The sequence below is a fragment of the Nipponia nippon genome, unplaced genomic scaffold (genome assembly GCF_047370975.1).
Source record: "Nipponia nippon isolate SJK-2023a ecotype South Korea unplaced genomic scaffold, ASM4737097v1 scaffold_4, whole genome shotgun sequence".
Lineage (NCBI taxonomy): Eukaryota > Metazoa > Chordata > Aves > Pelecaniformes > Threskiornithidae > Nipponia > Nipponia nippon.
Window position 1 is genome coordinate 118,168,447 of NW_028262358.1, and position 16,598 is coordinate 118,185,044.

Genomic DNA, 16,598 nt, shown 5'->3' on the forward strand with positions numbered 1-16,598 from the left:
AAAAGGCCTTGACTCTGTGTAAGCACTGCTCAGCAGTAACTAAAACATCCCTGTGTTGTCAACACTGTTTTCAGCACAAATCCAAAACATACTAGCTACGATGAAGAAAATTAACTCTACCCCAGCCAAAACCAGCACCCCTTATTCCATAGCATTTATGTTATGCTCAGGTCTCACACTGTCCAATACAACCTCATTAACCACCACCACCCTTCCCATCCTTTGACAGAATACACAGATATCAGTCCCTTAGTCTATGGACCACACCTGTAAAATGTCCATAAAATGTCCACCGAGTTCATTTACTCCATGACGTTGGGCTCCATCTGTGAAGGTGGTCACCCAGGACAGGAGAGGTGGTGTGTTGCATGGAGTTACTGGGCACCAAAGCCAGCTCAGGTTGGGTCACTGCTGCACTTGCACTGTTTCTTCTAACGCTTCTCCTCCATTGGTTCAGGTGGTTCCTGCTATAGTCATTCCTATAACATGCAACTCAGATCATGGGTTACATCTATTTAAAAGTACATCCATTGCAATCTCCACCCCTGGTCCCTTTGGGCCAGGTTATAGGGTTTAACATTGCAATGATGAACTCTTCCGCTTGCTCCTGGCCTGGCTAGCAACAAGGAGTTCTGCTATAGTAATTCCCATAACATGCAACTCAAATCCCAAGTTACAACAATTTAAAGGTATTTCCATTACAATCTCCACCCCTAACCCATTTGGACCAGACCATAAGGTTCAACATTGCAATGAACTCCTCCCCTTGCCCCTGCTCCAGCTTGGACTTATCCACAGACTGCAGTCCCTTAGGGTTGTACCTGCTCCAAGTGGAGCCTTATCTATGAGCCACAGTCTCTCTAGGGGTACACCTGCTGTGGCATAGACTTATCCACAGCCACAGCTGCTTTGAGGTGCACCCATTCCAGTGCGGCCTTCTCCATGGGCCACAATGCTTTCAGAAATACACCTGCTCCAGCATGGCCTTACCCACAGCCACAGTCCCTTCAGAAGTAAACCTACTCCAATATGGCCTTACCCATGGCTGCAGTCCCTCCAGGGGAGTACCTGCTCTGTTGTGGGCTTATCCATGGCCACACACTTTGAAGTGCTCCAGCATGACCTCATGCACAGCCACTGATGCTTAGGTATAACTGCTGCAGCATAGACTTACCCACAGCCACAGATGCTTCAAGGTATACCTTCTCCAGCATGGACTTATCCTTGGGCCACAATCCCTTCAGAGGTATACCTGCTGCGGCACAGACATAACCATGGCCCCAGACGCTCCGAGATATACCTGCTCTGGCCTGGGGTTATCCACGGCCACAGATGCTTCAGGGTGTCCTGGTCCTGCGTGGACTCATCCATAGGTCACAATCCTTTTGACTCAAGTTTGCGCTAGAGTTCCAGCCAGTTCAGTGCAGCAGCACAGAAGCAGCAGCAATGCCCTGGCCATCTGCCAGCCCAGGCGCATGGCCGTATCTGTTATCAAAATGTTCCCAGGCACAGTAGAGTAAGATGCAGTATAGCAGTACAGCAAGCAGCAAAAGCAAAAAGCAGCCACTAATGAGCACTAGGCTCTAATATACAGTAAGGCAAGCAAGCCCCATGGCAAGGACAGAAGCCTGTCAATTAACAGCTAAACAGCAATAACAGCTATAAATTACATCTAGCACATTCCAATCAAATCTGTTGTTATCTCGAATTGTTCAAGCCCCATGTTGGGTGCCAAAAAGGACTGTCGTGGTCTAACGCCAGCTGGCAACTAAGCCCCACCCAGCCACTCACTCTCCCCCCCTGGTGGGATGGGGGAGAGAATTAGAAGGGTAAAAGTGAAAAAACTTGTGGGTTGAGATAAAGACGGTTTAATAAGTAAAGCAAAAGCTGCGCATGCAAGCAAAGCAAAATAAAGAATTCATTCACTACTTCCCATTGGCAGGCAGGTGTTCAGCCATCCCCAGGAAAGCAGGGCTCCATCACGCCTAAGAGTTACTTGGGAAGACAAAACATCATCACTCCGAACATCCCCCCTTTCCTTCTTCTTCCCCCAGCTTTATATGCTGAGCATGATGTCATATGGTATGGAATAGCCCTTTGGTCAGTTGGGGACAGCTGTCCTGGCTGTGTCCCTTCCCAGCTCCTTGTGCACCCCCAGCCTGCTCGCTGGTGGGGTGGGGTGAGAGGCAGAAAAGGCCTTGACTCTGTGTAAGCACTGCTCAGCAGTAACTAAAACATCCCTGTGTTGTCAACACTGTTTCCAGCACAAATACAAAACATAGCCCCATACTAGCTACGATGAAGAAAATTAACTGTATCCCAGCCAAAACCGCGCAAATGTGTAGGTCTGTGCTCTGTTTCTAGCAACAATTTGCATAACGGTATTCATTTCCAAAATGTTTCACAGGCTTTATACCCACAAGACCATCTCTGGATGGAGAAGACAGAAAAAACAGAAAACAGACTGTTGGCTACCTGCAGAAAGAAAGGAAGATTTGGACAATATTGACATTTGGGACTGAAACCCTGTTTTTATAATAGAAAGATCATTGGCAAAGAGCTACCTAGCGACATCCGTCAAGTTCTGTGTAACCCTGGATGTCCAAGCACAGTAGGTGCAGGCCTGAGACCTTTTTATACAGGAGTGGCAAAACCTCAGCGTTCAGGTTTAATTCTGAAGATAAATGCATAGTACCTTATTGACTGACCCATGAATCCTGGGAGATTCAAAGACTGAATTAAAGCTACTAAATGTATATCTGCAATTCTAACAGTTGTTTGCAACCAGATTCTTAAAACACTCCCCAGCCTTCCCCAGCAGCTCCCCTGTGCTCCCCCGTTTCCCTAAACACAGGGAAATGTGCACATTGTAATTCTGTTCTAGTCAAGGTAGTTTTTTAGCGCACCTTGTTCACCAACAGTACTATCGGTGACATGATAAATACCTCTCAGGCATCATTCATCTTCTCCTTCTTGTTATTAAGGTGAAGCGTGTGTGCAGCATAACATTTTGTTTTAAAAGGACTTGAGATTTTCAGGGGAAAAAGGAGGAGATTAATATCATTGTCCGTTCTTATTCTGGAGAAGGCAGGTGAAAGAGGCAGGTGTCCAGGAAAGTGGGAGGTGATAAGGTTTGCAAAGGTCCTTAGTCCCTGAGCTTCTTTATTTAGTATGAGAAAAATACACAGCCAACTCATTAATGCCTGATGAATAGCGGGGTGAAGAGGGAAGAGGCTCCGGGTTGTTCAGTGTCTTTCTCACTGCAATGATTTGAGGAATTGCATCACATCTCTAACGCTGAACCTGCAAAGGGATAAATTGAAATCCGCGTCTCATCAGGTCTGCAAGCGGCGGTGCAGGCAGCGGGCGGGCAGCGGGCAGGCAGGAGCACGGCGCACCCCCCTCTGGCGGCCAAACCCCGAACTGAAAACTGGCAGCGCTGACCTCCCGGCCTGCCGGTACAGCACATCTGCACAGGCAGCGGGGAAAAAGTGGTGAATATCACAAGGGACTATGTTACCCTTTTTTAGTTAAAATATTAGCTTTGGGCACACTCTAAAGTGGCATTAAAATCGAAAAAAAAGACTAATAATTTCATTTTCATATTTCTGTGGGACCGCAAGGCTTTATTGATGCAGCTAAATTAAGGCAAACACTGTTCCTTTTGATTACTTCATGTTTATGCTTTTGAATGTGAAGTCTTCGACTTTTTTTTTATCAGTTTTATAAAAAACTGATACTGTATTACTATATTTAAATATCACTGAGCGTACCAGAGGCTAAGCAAGCCGAGCTAAGAGACAGGCAGTGGCGACGGTGGCATGAAACAAGGAAAATGAAAAGAAGAGGGAAGCAATAAACCATTCAGCAGAGGCAAGCAGCAAAAGAAGGATCCAAAGAGGAGAGTATGGTTTGTCTGACAGTTTCATCTGAAATGCAAATGCATTTAATTGTTTATAAAAGGGAACTGATAGCGCTTCTGTCTGTAAAGGGAAATTTTTGAAACCTGAAGATCATGTTTATGAAACGGAAAGGCGAGTGTAAAATCTTTGCTAAATCAGGAACACTGTTTCATAAAGAAGTCTCTCTTTTAAAGAGAGCTGCTATATCTGCTATAAAACAATGAGTATTTACAAGGCAAGAATGTTGACTGTGCTATGATTTTTTGCATTGCTTCCGATAATTCAAATAAGAAATATTTCAAAATACATCTTAAGGTCTGTCATGTTTTACTGAACATCAAGCCAAATTTTGTTCTACCCCTTAGAAGACCTTCATAGGATGTGGAGAGATTAAGAAATCAAAAAACCAAGAAAGGCATAGTCCCTTAACTGAGCTTTACTTAGATCCTGATCCCACACATGCATACATACAAAGAAGGAGAATTTCATTTCAGAACTGTAAATATTCATGTGTGTCTCCCGCAGCAAGTGCATCTCAGAAGGAAAGAAGGAAAGTTCTCAAAAATTGAAAGACACATTAAAAAACAAGCAGAACCATTTCATAGCTATCATATATATGTGGTAAGGTTACACGTTAATGCACAATTAAGGATCTTTTCTAGTGGAAGCACAGCTCTCCCGATCAGAACTCCTTCGTACAGAAATCCCGGATTCTCTTAAACTGAGTCATTCCCCTTTTCAGTACTTGCTCCATCCTCCCCCCTTTGAACTGATGGCATCTGAGGTTAGACTGCAATCACTGTCTCGCAAAGAAATAATACCAGTACTGACATTTACAACTTTACATAAATATACCCTAATAAAGGCATATGGGTAAAGTGTGGCAGGTAAATAAAGGTGACAACATAATGGTGCACACACTATTTAAAGCAAAAAGGAAGAAAAAAAAAGCTTCATACCAGCTCTTGGTAAGATTAAACATCCTCCTTTTAAGGAGTGAAGTGAACCAGAACTGATCGGAGCTGGAGTCAGTGGAGTTTCGGAGCGCTGCGTGTCTGCGAGGAGGGTCATTCCAGTTCTTTTGGAAATCGATTACATTCCCCAGCTACCTACTGTTATATTGCACCAGGATATTATTGTACAGTCTTGCTACACAGCCCTCCATTATAGAGCAGTTCTACTGGCATTTCAATGTTCAATGAAGGCTAGAATTGCCATAGAGATTTCAATTAAAGAAAATTCAAAACTAAAATGGAGAAAGAAAAAAAAAAAGAAAAGGTTGGGTTGAAAGTTTCCAGCAAAGGTATTTATGGCTGTCTGTCACCCTCTCTTTTTTTCTCCTCTCTCCCAAAGGGTAGTCTAAAGCATCCATTTAAACAGACATGTGTTTTGCAGAGTTCTTGGGAGGAATACAAATGGCATCATTCCAGTGGTGTAGTAATAAATAAAAAATAGATATCCTTACCTGTTTGGTATAAACTCAACACTGCCCAAGTTAGAAGGGGGTAAACTACATTTACCTGTATTCACCCTTGGCTGCATCCCCCCAGGATGCTACTAGGACATATCAGAAGTTGTTATTCAGTCTGTAGCAGGCTGTAGTCACTATTTTTCCTAACTCCTAGTCTGGTTAGAACACCCCGTGGTACCTACCACAACCACGCGGAACTCCATGTAAGCTGAACAGCCCAGCAGAACGGGTTTTTACCGGTTACTTTATGCACATCAACAGACAAAACCAGAGCACTCCCCAGGTCAGCAGAGAATGCAACTGCTTGCAAAATGGGGCTTATGTTTGCCTCTACTAAGGTTTGATTTTTCAATGTTTTATCTTTTGTATTAGTGGCCTGAACAAATTGGGTTAATTGTTTTGTTGGCTGTAACAGACCCTATATTTGAGTTGAAGATTAACATTGCAGCCGGTTTCCAAGGTGATGGCCATTTAATTATTGTTTATGTAGAAGTGATTAACTAAATGCAAAAAAATCCTAGTTAAAACTTGAAAACAAGTAGGGTCTGTAAAAAGCTAAACATAAACCTAAAGAACTCGGGCGAGCATGTGAGATCCTGTCTATAAGGGGGTTTAATTCCCTTAAACAATTTTCATGTCAAGAATATGCTGTTTACAATGAGTTTACAAATCTTTACTTGCACTTTCACCGTTCAGTTGCATTCTTTAAAACTTTGCACCAGACACGGCTGGGATGAGAGGCTATCATGGAGGGCAACAGCCACATTTGAGAGGTTTTTTTTTTTTCATGCACAGGTCTCTCTCTAATTCTTATTTTTACATCTTGATTGCATTTCACAATAGCAACCAGGCACTCCAGGCAGTGTTTTTAGGGCAATTACTACAATTCTCGGGTGGTCACTCTGCATTAGATTACATGCCTTATAAAACAACATGAGGTGTGCTATAATCACTCAGAAATATACAGCCTTTCATGTCCTATTGCTTAATTAAGGAGGGTGTTTTGCAGTACAGATATTATTGCTACTCTGTGGTTTTTAATTTTACTATACGGTAAAAGCACCCTAATTCATACCAGTAACGGGCAAACCTGCAAATTAGTGCATTTTCTGAATTAGAAAATAAGTGAATAAACTGCAGAAAGAAAATCTAAATGTGAACACCACAATATTAAAGCAAATGTGCTCATTTATCCTGGGAAATATAGCTGAGTCTCATTCTGGTGATATTTGATAGCATAACACCTTGGATTTTTTTTAAATATAATGAGGCTTCAGACCCCAGCCCTACAATGAGCTCCCTGTGTGTGGACTCCTGTGCAAACACGGATTTCAGCACGGCCTCCCAGGGGAGCTATCTGAGCATCAGTACTGAGAACGGGGTAACAAGATACTGGAAGGACTTGTTGAGGCAGCAGGGTTTTGTGGTGATTATCACTTCTGTGAGGCAGTGAAATAAAAGCCAGTGATCTTCCAGTGACTTATACATTAGCGTAAATACTGTAACTTTTAAAGCTATGCTTAATTTTTTGAGACACTGATAAGTAGATAAGTCGCAAAATTTGACCTACTTGAATAAAATATCTATAATCTGACCAACAGTGTGCTGTAATCTCCATTTCTCTCTCTCTTTTTTATAAACCCACTGGCCTTTTTGCTGGGATATGTAAGATGGCCAACTGCACAGACCACAACTCACGGAGCAAGCACGCTCACTCTGCCCATCTCCTTTTCTCCCTGTACCAGAAGTTAATAAAACTGTTGGCCCCAACCCTCACCCCAAATTATTTTGACACCAGCAATTCTCCACATATGGACAATGAAAAGCACAATTTCTAACAAATGCCAGCCATGCCAATGCTCCGGGTTCAAAGCCTAGTGTTTGAAGGCCATGGGGCAGCACATAATGAGTACAAGGATTTGTACAGGATTCTCCAACGAGATCCAAATGTCCTCTTCTAGCACAGTGGTCCCTCCGGAAGGAGCCGTTTTCTCCAGCTTGCTCCATCACCCTCCATCAGCCTTGTCTGGGCAGCTCTGCCTGCCTCACCCCTTATATGAATATACCCTAACTCACAGCCCTTTGCATGAGCTGGAGGAGATGAGCAATGACCGCCTATTTAAGCTGTTTAAGCCAACCTTTGGTCAAGTTGGCCAAGTTGGCTAAAAGAGATCATTGGCCAAGTTGGCCAGATGAGATTATTGGCCAAGCTGGCTGAAACACCTTTCCACCAAGGCTCTGCACAGCTCTTGTTGACTCACTCCAGCAGCAGGCTCAGAAATGTGTGAGGTCCCTCCTGAAAGTGAAGAACCACTGTACTTCTGCCACAGGAATTATTCAGTGCTCTTCAGTCTGAGATCTGGCTATTTGTGACCACAAGCCCCAAAATTACTGAATATCTTTGAAAACTACTTTGGGTCTATGACCCACAGCAGCAGTAATCTTAACAGCCTGCCTACAGCGCCGCACGAGGAAATATTTCCTTCTATTGACTTAAAATTTATATGCAAGCTACTTCAATGAAGCACACTTATTTTCTCTTCCCCTTGGGAAAACAGAGGGGGGGGGGAAAAGAAATGGCTGCTCCGGTTTTATTTATGTTCTCTGTAATCATAAATATCTGCATTCAGTCTCCCTCTTACAAGCAAAACAATCCAACACTGCAATCTCTTATGCCAGGCCCGCTTCTGCACTCATTGTAGTCAGTGGCCAAAATTCATATGGATTTCACCGGGAACAAGAGTAGGCTCTCTATATAAGCTCTCCTTATACATCTCGCCATCTGTGCTGAAGTAAACAAAAAAAGCCATATTAAAATCAAGCTCAGCTGGAAACAGGAGGAGAGAAGGAAATACCAGCAATTGCTAAATATAAAGCAATAAACAGTTTTAAAAGGTATTACAAATAATGGATGGCTTTTTTAAAAAAGTTACAGCTGCACTATATATGACTATCTTAAACAGGCCCATGTTGAGGCTCTTTCTTTAGTGAATATTGCATTTATTAATATAATGCATAAAATAATCTATAATATTCATTAACAGTATAGAGAGTAATACAAAATATTTTAAATTATTGATCGTTTTTCACTCCTTCAAGGAGAAAGATTTCTTCATTACAACCGCAGCCCTGTTATGGGCTGTGTGCATGCTCAAATTTGCAGTTTCATTTAACAGAGAACAATACAAGCCCTGGGATTTATCCCCAAAGACTTTGCTCAGGAGTAACAGGGAGAGGCTCTCACTCTACAAAATACAATGGTGTGGCACAGGCTTCACATCAGAAAAGTAACCCTGTTTAGGAAAATATACCTGAGACAAGAAGCCTTAGGCATGTGCTTATGTGCTTCCTTGAATCAGCCTGATTGCTGTAAGTATTTTCCCTGAGGCAGAGATAAGGTTTACAGACACAGGTCCCAAATTTGGGCCAGCACAAAGATAATTTAAATGCATCTCTTCCTTCTCCCTCTTTTCGCTACTGAAAGAGACGGGTTTGCTGCACATCTTATTCCTATCTGCCTTTATTAGGCTTTTTATAAACGTGTAAGAAAAAAAAAAAAAATCAGCATCCCAGACGTCTTCTTGGGTTTAAGATCTTAACAAATGAGGACATAGCTGGGCTACTTGCTCTGTGGATTTGCTAGCTGCAGGATTAAGTCCAGCTGAGCTGAAGTTTATAAACCAAGTTATTGACTTTAAAAATTCTCATACCGCTTATCAAAACACACCACATTGAAAGAACACCCTTCCCAGAATCAAATGTGGTAAAGCTTTCTCAATTATAGGCAGCCTCTCCCCATACAGCCGCCCTCACCATAACCCTACTAGTCTCCTGCATCTACTTTATTTCAAGACTCACTCTCAAGTCGCTCCAAAAAATAGTCTTTTCTATCTTCTATCCCAAATAAGCAGGGTCTAGGCAGCAAAAGGTTGGTTGCATATAGCCCAGCACTGAAACGGGAAACAAATAGTGACACACCAGGCATCATCCTCCCCCGGCAAAGCCCGGGCTGCCATTAGGTGCCACTCGCCTAAAAGGATTTGTTTCTAGTCTGAAGTTAGCACGGCGCCTTTGTACACTGCTTTTCACTAAAGGTCTGATCCAGCTGCCACTAAAATCAATAAAAAGGCTCCCATTGACTTCAAAGGAATCAAGATATACCGTATATTGCAGTAGATGAAAAATACCAAAGAAAAAGAAAACCTCTGTCTTTTAGTATATACTTTCAATTTTTATACAGTTTTCATCATAACAATGTTCTGAAGGGAAGGGACTGGAAAATTTTCCAAGTCAGTCGATGCAGAAAACTGCATAAAAAAAGAAAGTTTTTGGCAAAAGCAGACACTTGCCCATTTATTTCAAAATGTATTTTTTCTGTCAAAAATTGTTTTCAATAGCAAATATGTGACTAGTTTAAATTCTAAACTACCAATAGAGCCAGGAAAGTATTTTAAAATATATAATCTTTGGAGGCATACACATTCTTTCTGCCCACTTACTCATCAGTCACCAGACTTCCAGCTCCACATTTCTGTGACTTTGGAGCCTTAAACAAAAAAAAAAAGGTTGGATATTAGCGCTTTTATTGCCTGTGTCTATAGGGAGGAGCCCAGCGCCTGCCTCTCAGCCCAGTGCTCTGTGACAGACATAAGATGGGATAACACAAATAAGAAAGGGAAGGATTTATTAGAGTACAGAAGGCTAGGCTAGAAATCCAGCTATGAAGCTTTAATAGATGCATATATTTAAAATACCTTTCAGCAGCTTTATATACCATTACAGTTATTGGATTTTTCATCTTTGACTTAGATATGAATTATTTAATTAGAAACTTCAATACCTGCACAACTTTGAAACCCTTCTGCTATTATTCTTATTCAAAAAATATTTGCACCTATGAGAATTTCTCAGCAGCCAAAACTTTTCTTGAAAGCAGTAGTACAACTGAGGTAGGCTAGGTTATTCAGGTAATTTGGATCAGGCCACACTTTGGTTCGGATTACGTCTGGCTTTTCTTGTATGTAGTGACCCAACATTTGGTTATTGTTTAGTGAATATGATTTTCTACCAAATTATTCCCTCTGGATTCTCTGGAATCCAACAGAAAAAATCTTGAAAGCATCCAGAAGTCTCTAATTTTTTTTTAAACACTCATTTTAATTAATTCTCTGGTTTTAAAATATTTTATAATTCAGTATCTCCAGCAGGTCTTTCTTTTTTTTCCCCCCCAGTAGACTACTTTGAAGGAATCACAAGCTGCTGAAACTCTACGCGGGGCATTTGTCCATTAGGGAAAGGAGATCACAAAAGCGTTTCACATCCTGCTGTTCAGCGTAAGACAAGTCTGTTTCTGCCTCACAAGGTAGGATCGCATGCACGGTGGGTTCAAAGAAGAACGATGGGGAAAATACTCTGTATATCGGATGCAATTATACGATATGTATAATTGACTGCAAACACGTATCTTACCTAAGGGATCCCCGCCGACCTGCTCACTGAGCTGGCTCCATGAGAGGAATTCCCATCCACCACAGGGTTCTGCAGATGAAGGTCTGTCCTCTGGGATTAACCCCTCACACACCCCGGGAATCACAGACGGGAGAGCATCCTTCCAAGGCACCCCGACACGGGCGCTGTGGGCTTGGGCCTGACATGCCTTTAGCAGAAGTGACTCATTCTTTAAACAAAAATAAAGGTCACTCAGATCGGTAAAAGACAAAACAGGATGTGCTTCTAAGCAATTTATGTGCATTACATTAAATTGCCAGGCAGATGTTTTGCCATCCTACAACTGCACCATACCTGGTGTTTTAGGGGCATGGAGACCGTTCACCAAAGAGCAGCAATTGATCTAGTTACTGAAGAGTAATTAGAGTATTACGGGGTGGGGACAGGCTGGTTCATTAAGCTGCTCTAAGAGAAGATACATCTTTTTTACTCCATACAAGCAGCAAACTTGCAGGCTCTTGCTGCCACCCTCTCCCTCGCGCAGACAGCAATGGTGCATGGGATGCTGTTGGGAGGGCAACACACGCACCTGGGACGCACATGAAGTTCCTCCCTCACAACCACCATCCCACCATCTGTGCTCAGAAGACCTCTTGGAGCTCAGGGACGCGGTACAGGTCTGCGGTATTCACTGTCTCGAATCGATCACACGTTTCACAGCCGACCTTCTCACTGTCTTCTCGTGTGGGCACGGGTGGCGTGAAATCACCATCAGAATATTCTGCACTGAAAGGCACTGCTTTGTAAAACATTTTTATCGGTATCTATCAAAATATTACTGCAAGCTGGCAGAAAGCATGCTGGACATTTAGAATTTGGCATCATTTAATGTATGATTTTTTTTTTCTTTTTTTTCCTAGAGAGAAACACCTCCATTTTATGGAAATGTATCCAGCTTGACACCAGCCAGAAAAAAAAAATGAAGGTTTGGGTGAATGACTGAACAGCTCATGGTCGCAGCTCATGCAGTTTGCACGACAGCAGCCCCTGACACCAGGCAGGGAGGGAAGGGCTGTGTTAAAAGGAAAGACAACGATGAGCCTGTTTGATTTGGAGTCGTGATAAAAAATGAATGTGAATCACAAGGACAATATAACACGGTAGTTTTCACTGACCCTAATGTCAAAATGTTTCCTCTTCCCTCTGCTTCATGTCCAAGAGAGCATTGCTGTTACCACCTTCCCTTTATCAGCACCGCTACCCTGAGAAATGCGGAGGCTGGAAGCGATTATTTATGGGACTTCAGCCCCGGACGCGCTAACCCACATGTCTAACTTCGCATGAGTAGCTGAAGTCCAAGGGATTACTCCTGGAAGTCAAGTGAAGCACATGTGTGTTTCTGGCTGAGGGTTTCTGACACGGAGGAGTCCCAGCTCCCCAGGATGCAAGGATTAGTTTTTATCCCTAGTGCCTAACAAGATATTGCTCTTTAAAACAGTCATTGGTGCACAGGAATAGGAAATATAAATGCCATTTCCAAGAGAGATGAAAATGTTTTCAGTGTAGTAACAAATATCCTGAAACAGTCTGCACTGGTGAGTGAACAGAGGATTACATTTAAATTCAACATTCTTAATGTACATTTCTAATCTTAAATTTCTAAAAAGATTAGCCATTTACAGGCTGAATAACAGCTTCTGCACTCATTCCAGCTAGTATAAAAATCATAAAGGTTAGCAAACTGTGTGGATAGGAATATAAACTAATCGGCATCTGGGATTAGGAAGAAAGCTCCTCCAATTCATTGGTAAAGGCTTCCTCAAATACTAAATGGAGCCCATCATTCTGTTTGGCTGTTAATAACTCAGGTGACATTTGCCGTATGCCATCAAAGAGCCTAGGGTCAATACGAATTTTATCTCTGTTAAGGCCTGCAGATTCGGCCTCAAATTGTGAGTCCACAATTCAATAGCAAGTTGAGCATTCCCATTTTTAAACAGTTTTTGAAAGTGGTGGGGATTATTTGGGAATTGTGTGATGCAAAGGTGCAAGGAAAGAAGCCACGGAGGGGCGGAAAAGAATGGAAATAAGATTTTGACACAGAACAAACATCAAAGTAGATGATTTTCTTTTTTTTCTTCACCAACTGTGCTAAAATTGTCTTTTTAAACTGGAATCACTGTGTATCTCCAATCAAATCACATTCAAAGCAGTTATTCTAGTATGTCCCTACCTGTATTTCCACAGTAATTTAGGCACATTATTCATGTGCTGAGTTTCCTACAGAAAGGGAAATAAACTGAAGGAATCTTTTTCCATAGTTAAAACAAAGTACAGTGAAGGTTTGACCTTAAAGTAAGGATAAGATTCAACATGTTCCCCATTGTTTTTTCTGGAATAAGGTTTGACAGCCTTATATAGGTGGAATTAAGCCTCACTTTCTTATGCTTCAAAACCTCTGGAAAAGTCACACCTTGTGCAAGAGGGGATCTGGAAGATCATTTTAGCACCTCTTTCTGGAGGGACCATCTCTCCTACTGAGAAATAATAAGATGTGTTTAGAGGTGGTGGTAGTCCTTGCCCAGAGAAACAAGTTGTCTCCATGAAACTGCTTTTTGTAGAGCTGCCAGGAACAGCCCTCACTCCCCAATGTCTCTTGCTGCAGTGTCTGCATCCCATGCGCCTGCAGCGCAGACCTGCTGCCTCGCCCGCACCTCCAGATAGCCTGCGATATCCTTGTGGGATGCTGGTGGAAAGGTTACAGAATCATAGAATCATAGAATGGGTTGGGTTGGAAGGGACCTTAAAGATCATCTAGTTCCAACCCCCTGCCATGGGCAGGGACACCTTCCACTAGACCAGGTTGCTCAAAGCCCTGTCCAACTTGTCCTTGAACACTTCCAGTGAGGGGGCATCCACAACTTGGTTAGACAGTTTTGTTTTCCCCAGAAGAATCCAACCACCAAAAGATTTCCCAGGTCTACGATTACCATCTAAAACCGGAAGTCCATCTGTACCCTACCTGGCCTGTGCCAAGGGAGGATGTCTAGGGAAGAACGTAAAACGGGGAGGTTACGTGGTGATACCTCGCTAGCACGCATTGCCCGACTCCCCCTAATTACACCAAAGAGTAAGTCGGTGCCGGTGCCTCTGTGTTTAGCAGCTCTCTGTAGATGTTTTTCCTTCGGGAATTCATCTGAGCCCTTTCTAAACCCACATAAACATTTGGCATTCAGAGCACTCGGTTTTGTGAATGTCCTGTATGGAGAAGTTGTCCAGCACAAATCATGAGCAGAACAACTCCCTTGGGCTGTTTTGAAGCCGGTGCCTGCTATTTGCCTGTGCTGGCCCTAAGTCTAGAGGTGATGCTGTCACATGCCTGGAAACCCTGCCAACCATGACGCCTGACAGAGCAGCCAAACACGCTCAGTTTCCAGGAATATGAGAGGTTAATATGGTTATTTCTCAACGCTGAGTGAGGGTCTGCAAGCCTACAAACACAGCCCTACATGAAATAAAGGGTTCCCAGAGGTTCCTCCTTGGGCCACAGCCAGAAAGCACCTGCTCACACACAAAACTCTCTATTTAAGCCAAAGGGACACCTGTGAGCTGAATCACCCCCATGATGATACCTGTCTGGTTTCCCAACTGGGAGAAAACATGTTCCAAGCTGTGCCGAATGACTGATGTGCTCTGTCCTAGTATTTGTTTCACAAGTCATAAATCTGCTTCCCTCACGTGGGTCTGGGGTAACCATAAAACAACCTCTTTAAGGTGGAAACTGCAAGAATTTCAGCCACCGCCAATGAGCGATAACTCACTGTAGTTTGAATATCTATCTTATGCGTTACTAAATCAAAACTTAAATTAAAGGCAACTTCTAAAAGACACTAATATGATTTCTGAGCCTCTGAATACCTTCCAGATCTATCCTTTGAGCACTGAAAATTTTTAGCCATAATATATACAAGCCCGATGCTGTAAAATACTAAAAGCCCTGAACTGTGGTTACCAGCTGATGTGGAGGGTTTTGTGCCTGAGCTTTACATCTACATGCACGCATTGCCAGAAATTAAGGTGGGTGTTCATAAAACTCATTGAGATGATTTCTGAAAATTGTTAAGACAAGTAACATAAAAGGCAAAGTCCTTGTAGAAAATCACGTATTATTAAAGAAGTAAAAAGACAGTTCTGTATTAAACAGTCTCTCTAAACCAGTGAGACTAGTAACAAACCAGTTTTTCGAGACAGAAGGAAACTTAACATCGCCCAAAATACCCAGGCATAGCATGAGACACTAGGAAATGTACTTTGCAGAGATATTACTGCCTCTTCTTTGAGGAGTATGATGGAGAACTCTCAGATAGAGCGATTCTGTCCAGCCACAATACACAGGGAATGTAATGGAAAACACAACAGATAGATAGGACTAGTTTTTGGGAACACTCACAGGCTTAACTTGTTTGCGTGTGATCCCCTGGAACACATCTGTTTCCCCAATACTCAAATATGAAGGGTTTTAAGATGAGGAATACTTGCATCCAAGTAATGGAAGGAGGGTATTCTCCTCTTCCTCTCTGAAAAGGCTGCGGGATTTATTGCACTGTATTGTGCCATTTCAAAATGGTTGTAAAAGTTTGTCCCTAGGCATAAAATCTGCTCACTTACTTTGTAGCAGTGCATCAGCTAATGAGCTCTTATTTGCCTTTCCACATGAAATAACTCATTACAGGTAGGAGGAATTTTGCAGTGGTGGGTTAAAAGTAACAGAGTAAAAAAAGCACATTAGGCAACTTTTCTACTCTGTTCTAATTCAAAGGTACTTTACTGTCCTTCTAACACTGCTCACACATCAAGTAAAAGTTGCTGGCAAACTCTGAGGAAAGGTGCCCTTTTCTTTCACTGTCAGACAGTGGCGATGCTGCCGTTTCCCTCCACCTCCAGTGGTTATGTCATCTCTGAGATCAGTTTGCTTCTTCTTGAACATGACTTGGCTGTTTATGAAATGTGAAACCAGCATCAACAATCGGTAGCGACTTCAAGAAAGAAGCCTTGGGCTAACAAATAATAAAAAAAATCCTCATTTTTGCCCACAATGAGAAAAATCTACAGAGCTGCCACCTAAGGGCTTTCATTGCCTTCGGCACAGAAGGAATCCATATTTAGAGAGTGCAGCCTAAACATTTTCACTCACTGAGCTCATCATTTATTTCGGTGGCAGACATCCCTATGTGAGACAACCTCGCCAGTCATCAATCCCTCTTTAGATTAAACATGAAAGGGGGTCTATCCTCCCATTAGCACAGGGGAGATGTACTAATATGGCCCAAATTAATGTCCTAATCATTCCTTGACAGAACAGAATTTAAAATATCCCAACTCCATCACTCCAAAATCATACAGTCTGAGTCTGATCATTTGAAAATTGGTGTTGGTCATCGGGGATCTCAGATTTCAGCTGAATTATTCAGAGGATCGGATACCACCACACAAATTACGCTGCAGCAGAGGGGAAGGGGAACGGAAGGGGGAATCTCAGTGACAATCTAAATGCAAGGCAGTTCAGCCAAACCCCGACTTCTTTCCACGTATTTAGTTACGGAACAGCATTTTGCTCCAAGAGAGTGCTTGCAGAAAACACCATCTTTGCACATACTTGCTTGAATACACATTCGTATGGGTTTTCATTCTTAGTGTTTACTGGGGCCCTGGTTACATTCTCCAGCCAATTTACTCATATAATGTGTTTTTTTTCTCCCTCTGGCTACCGTGAAACA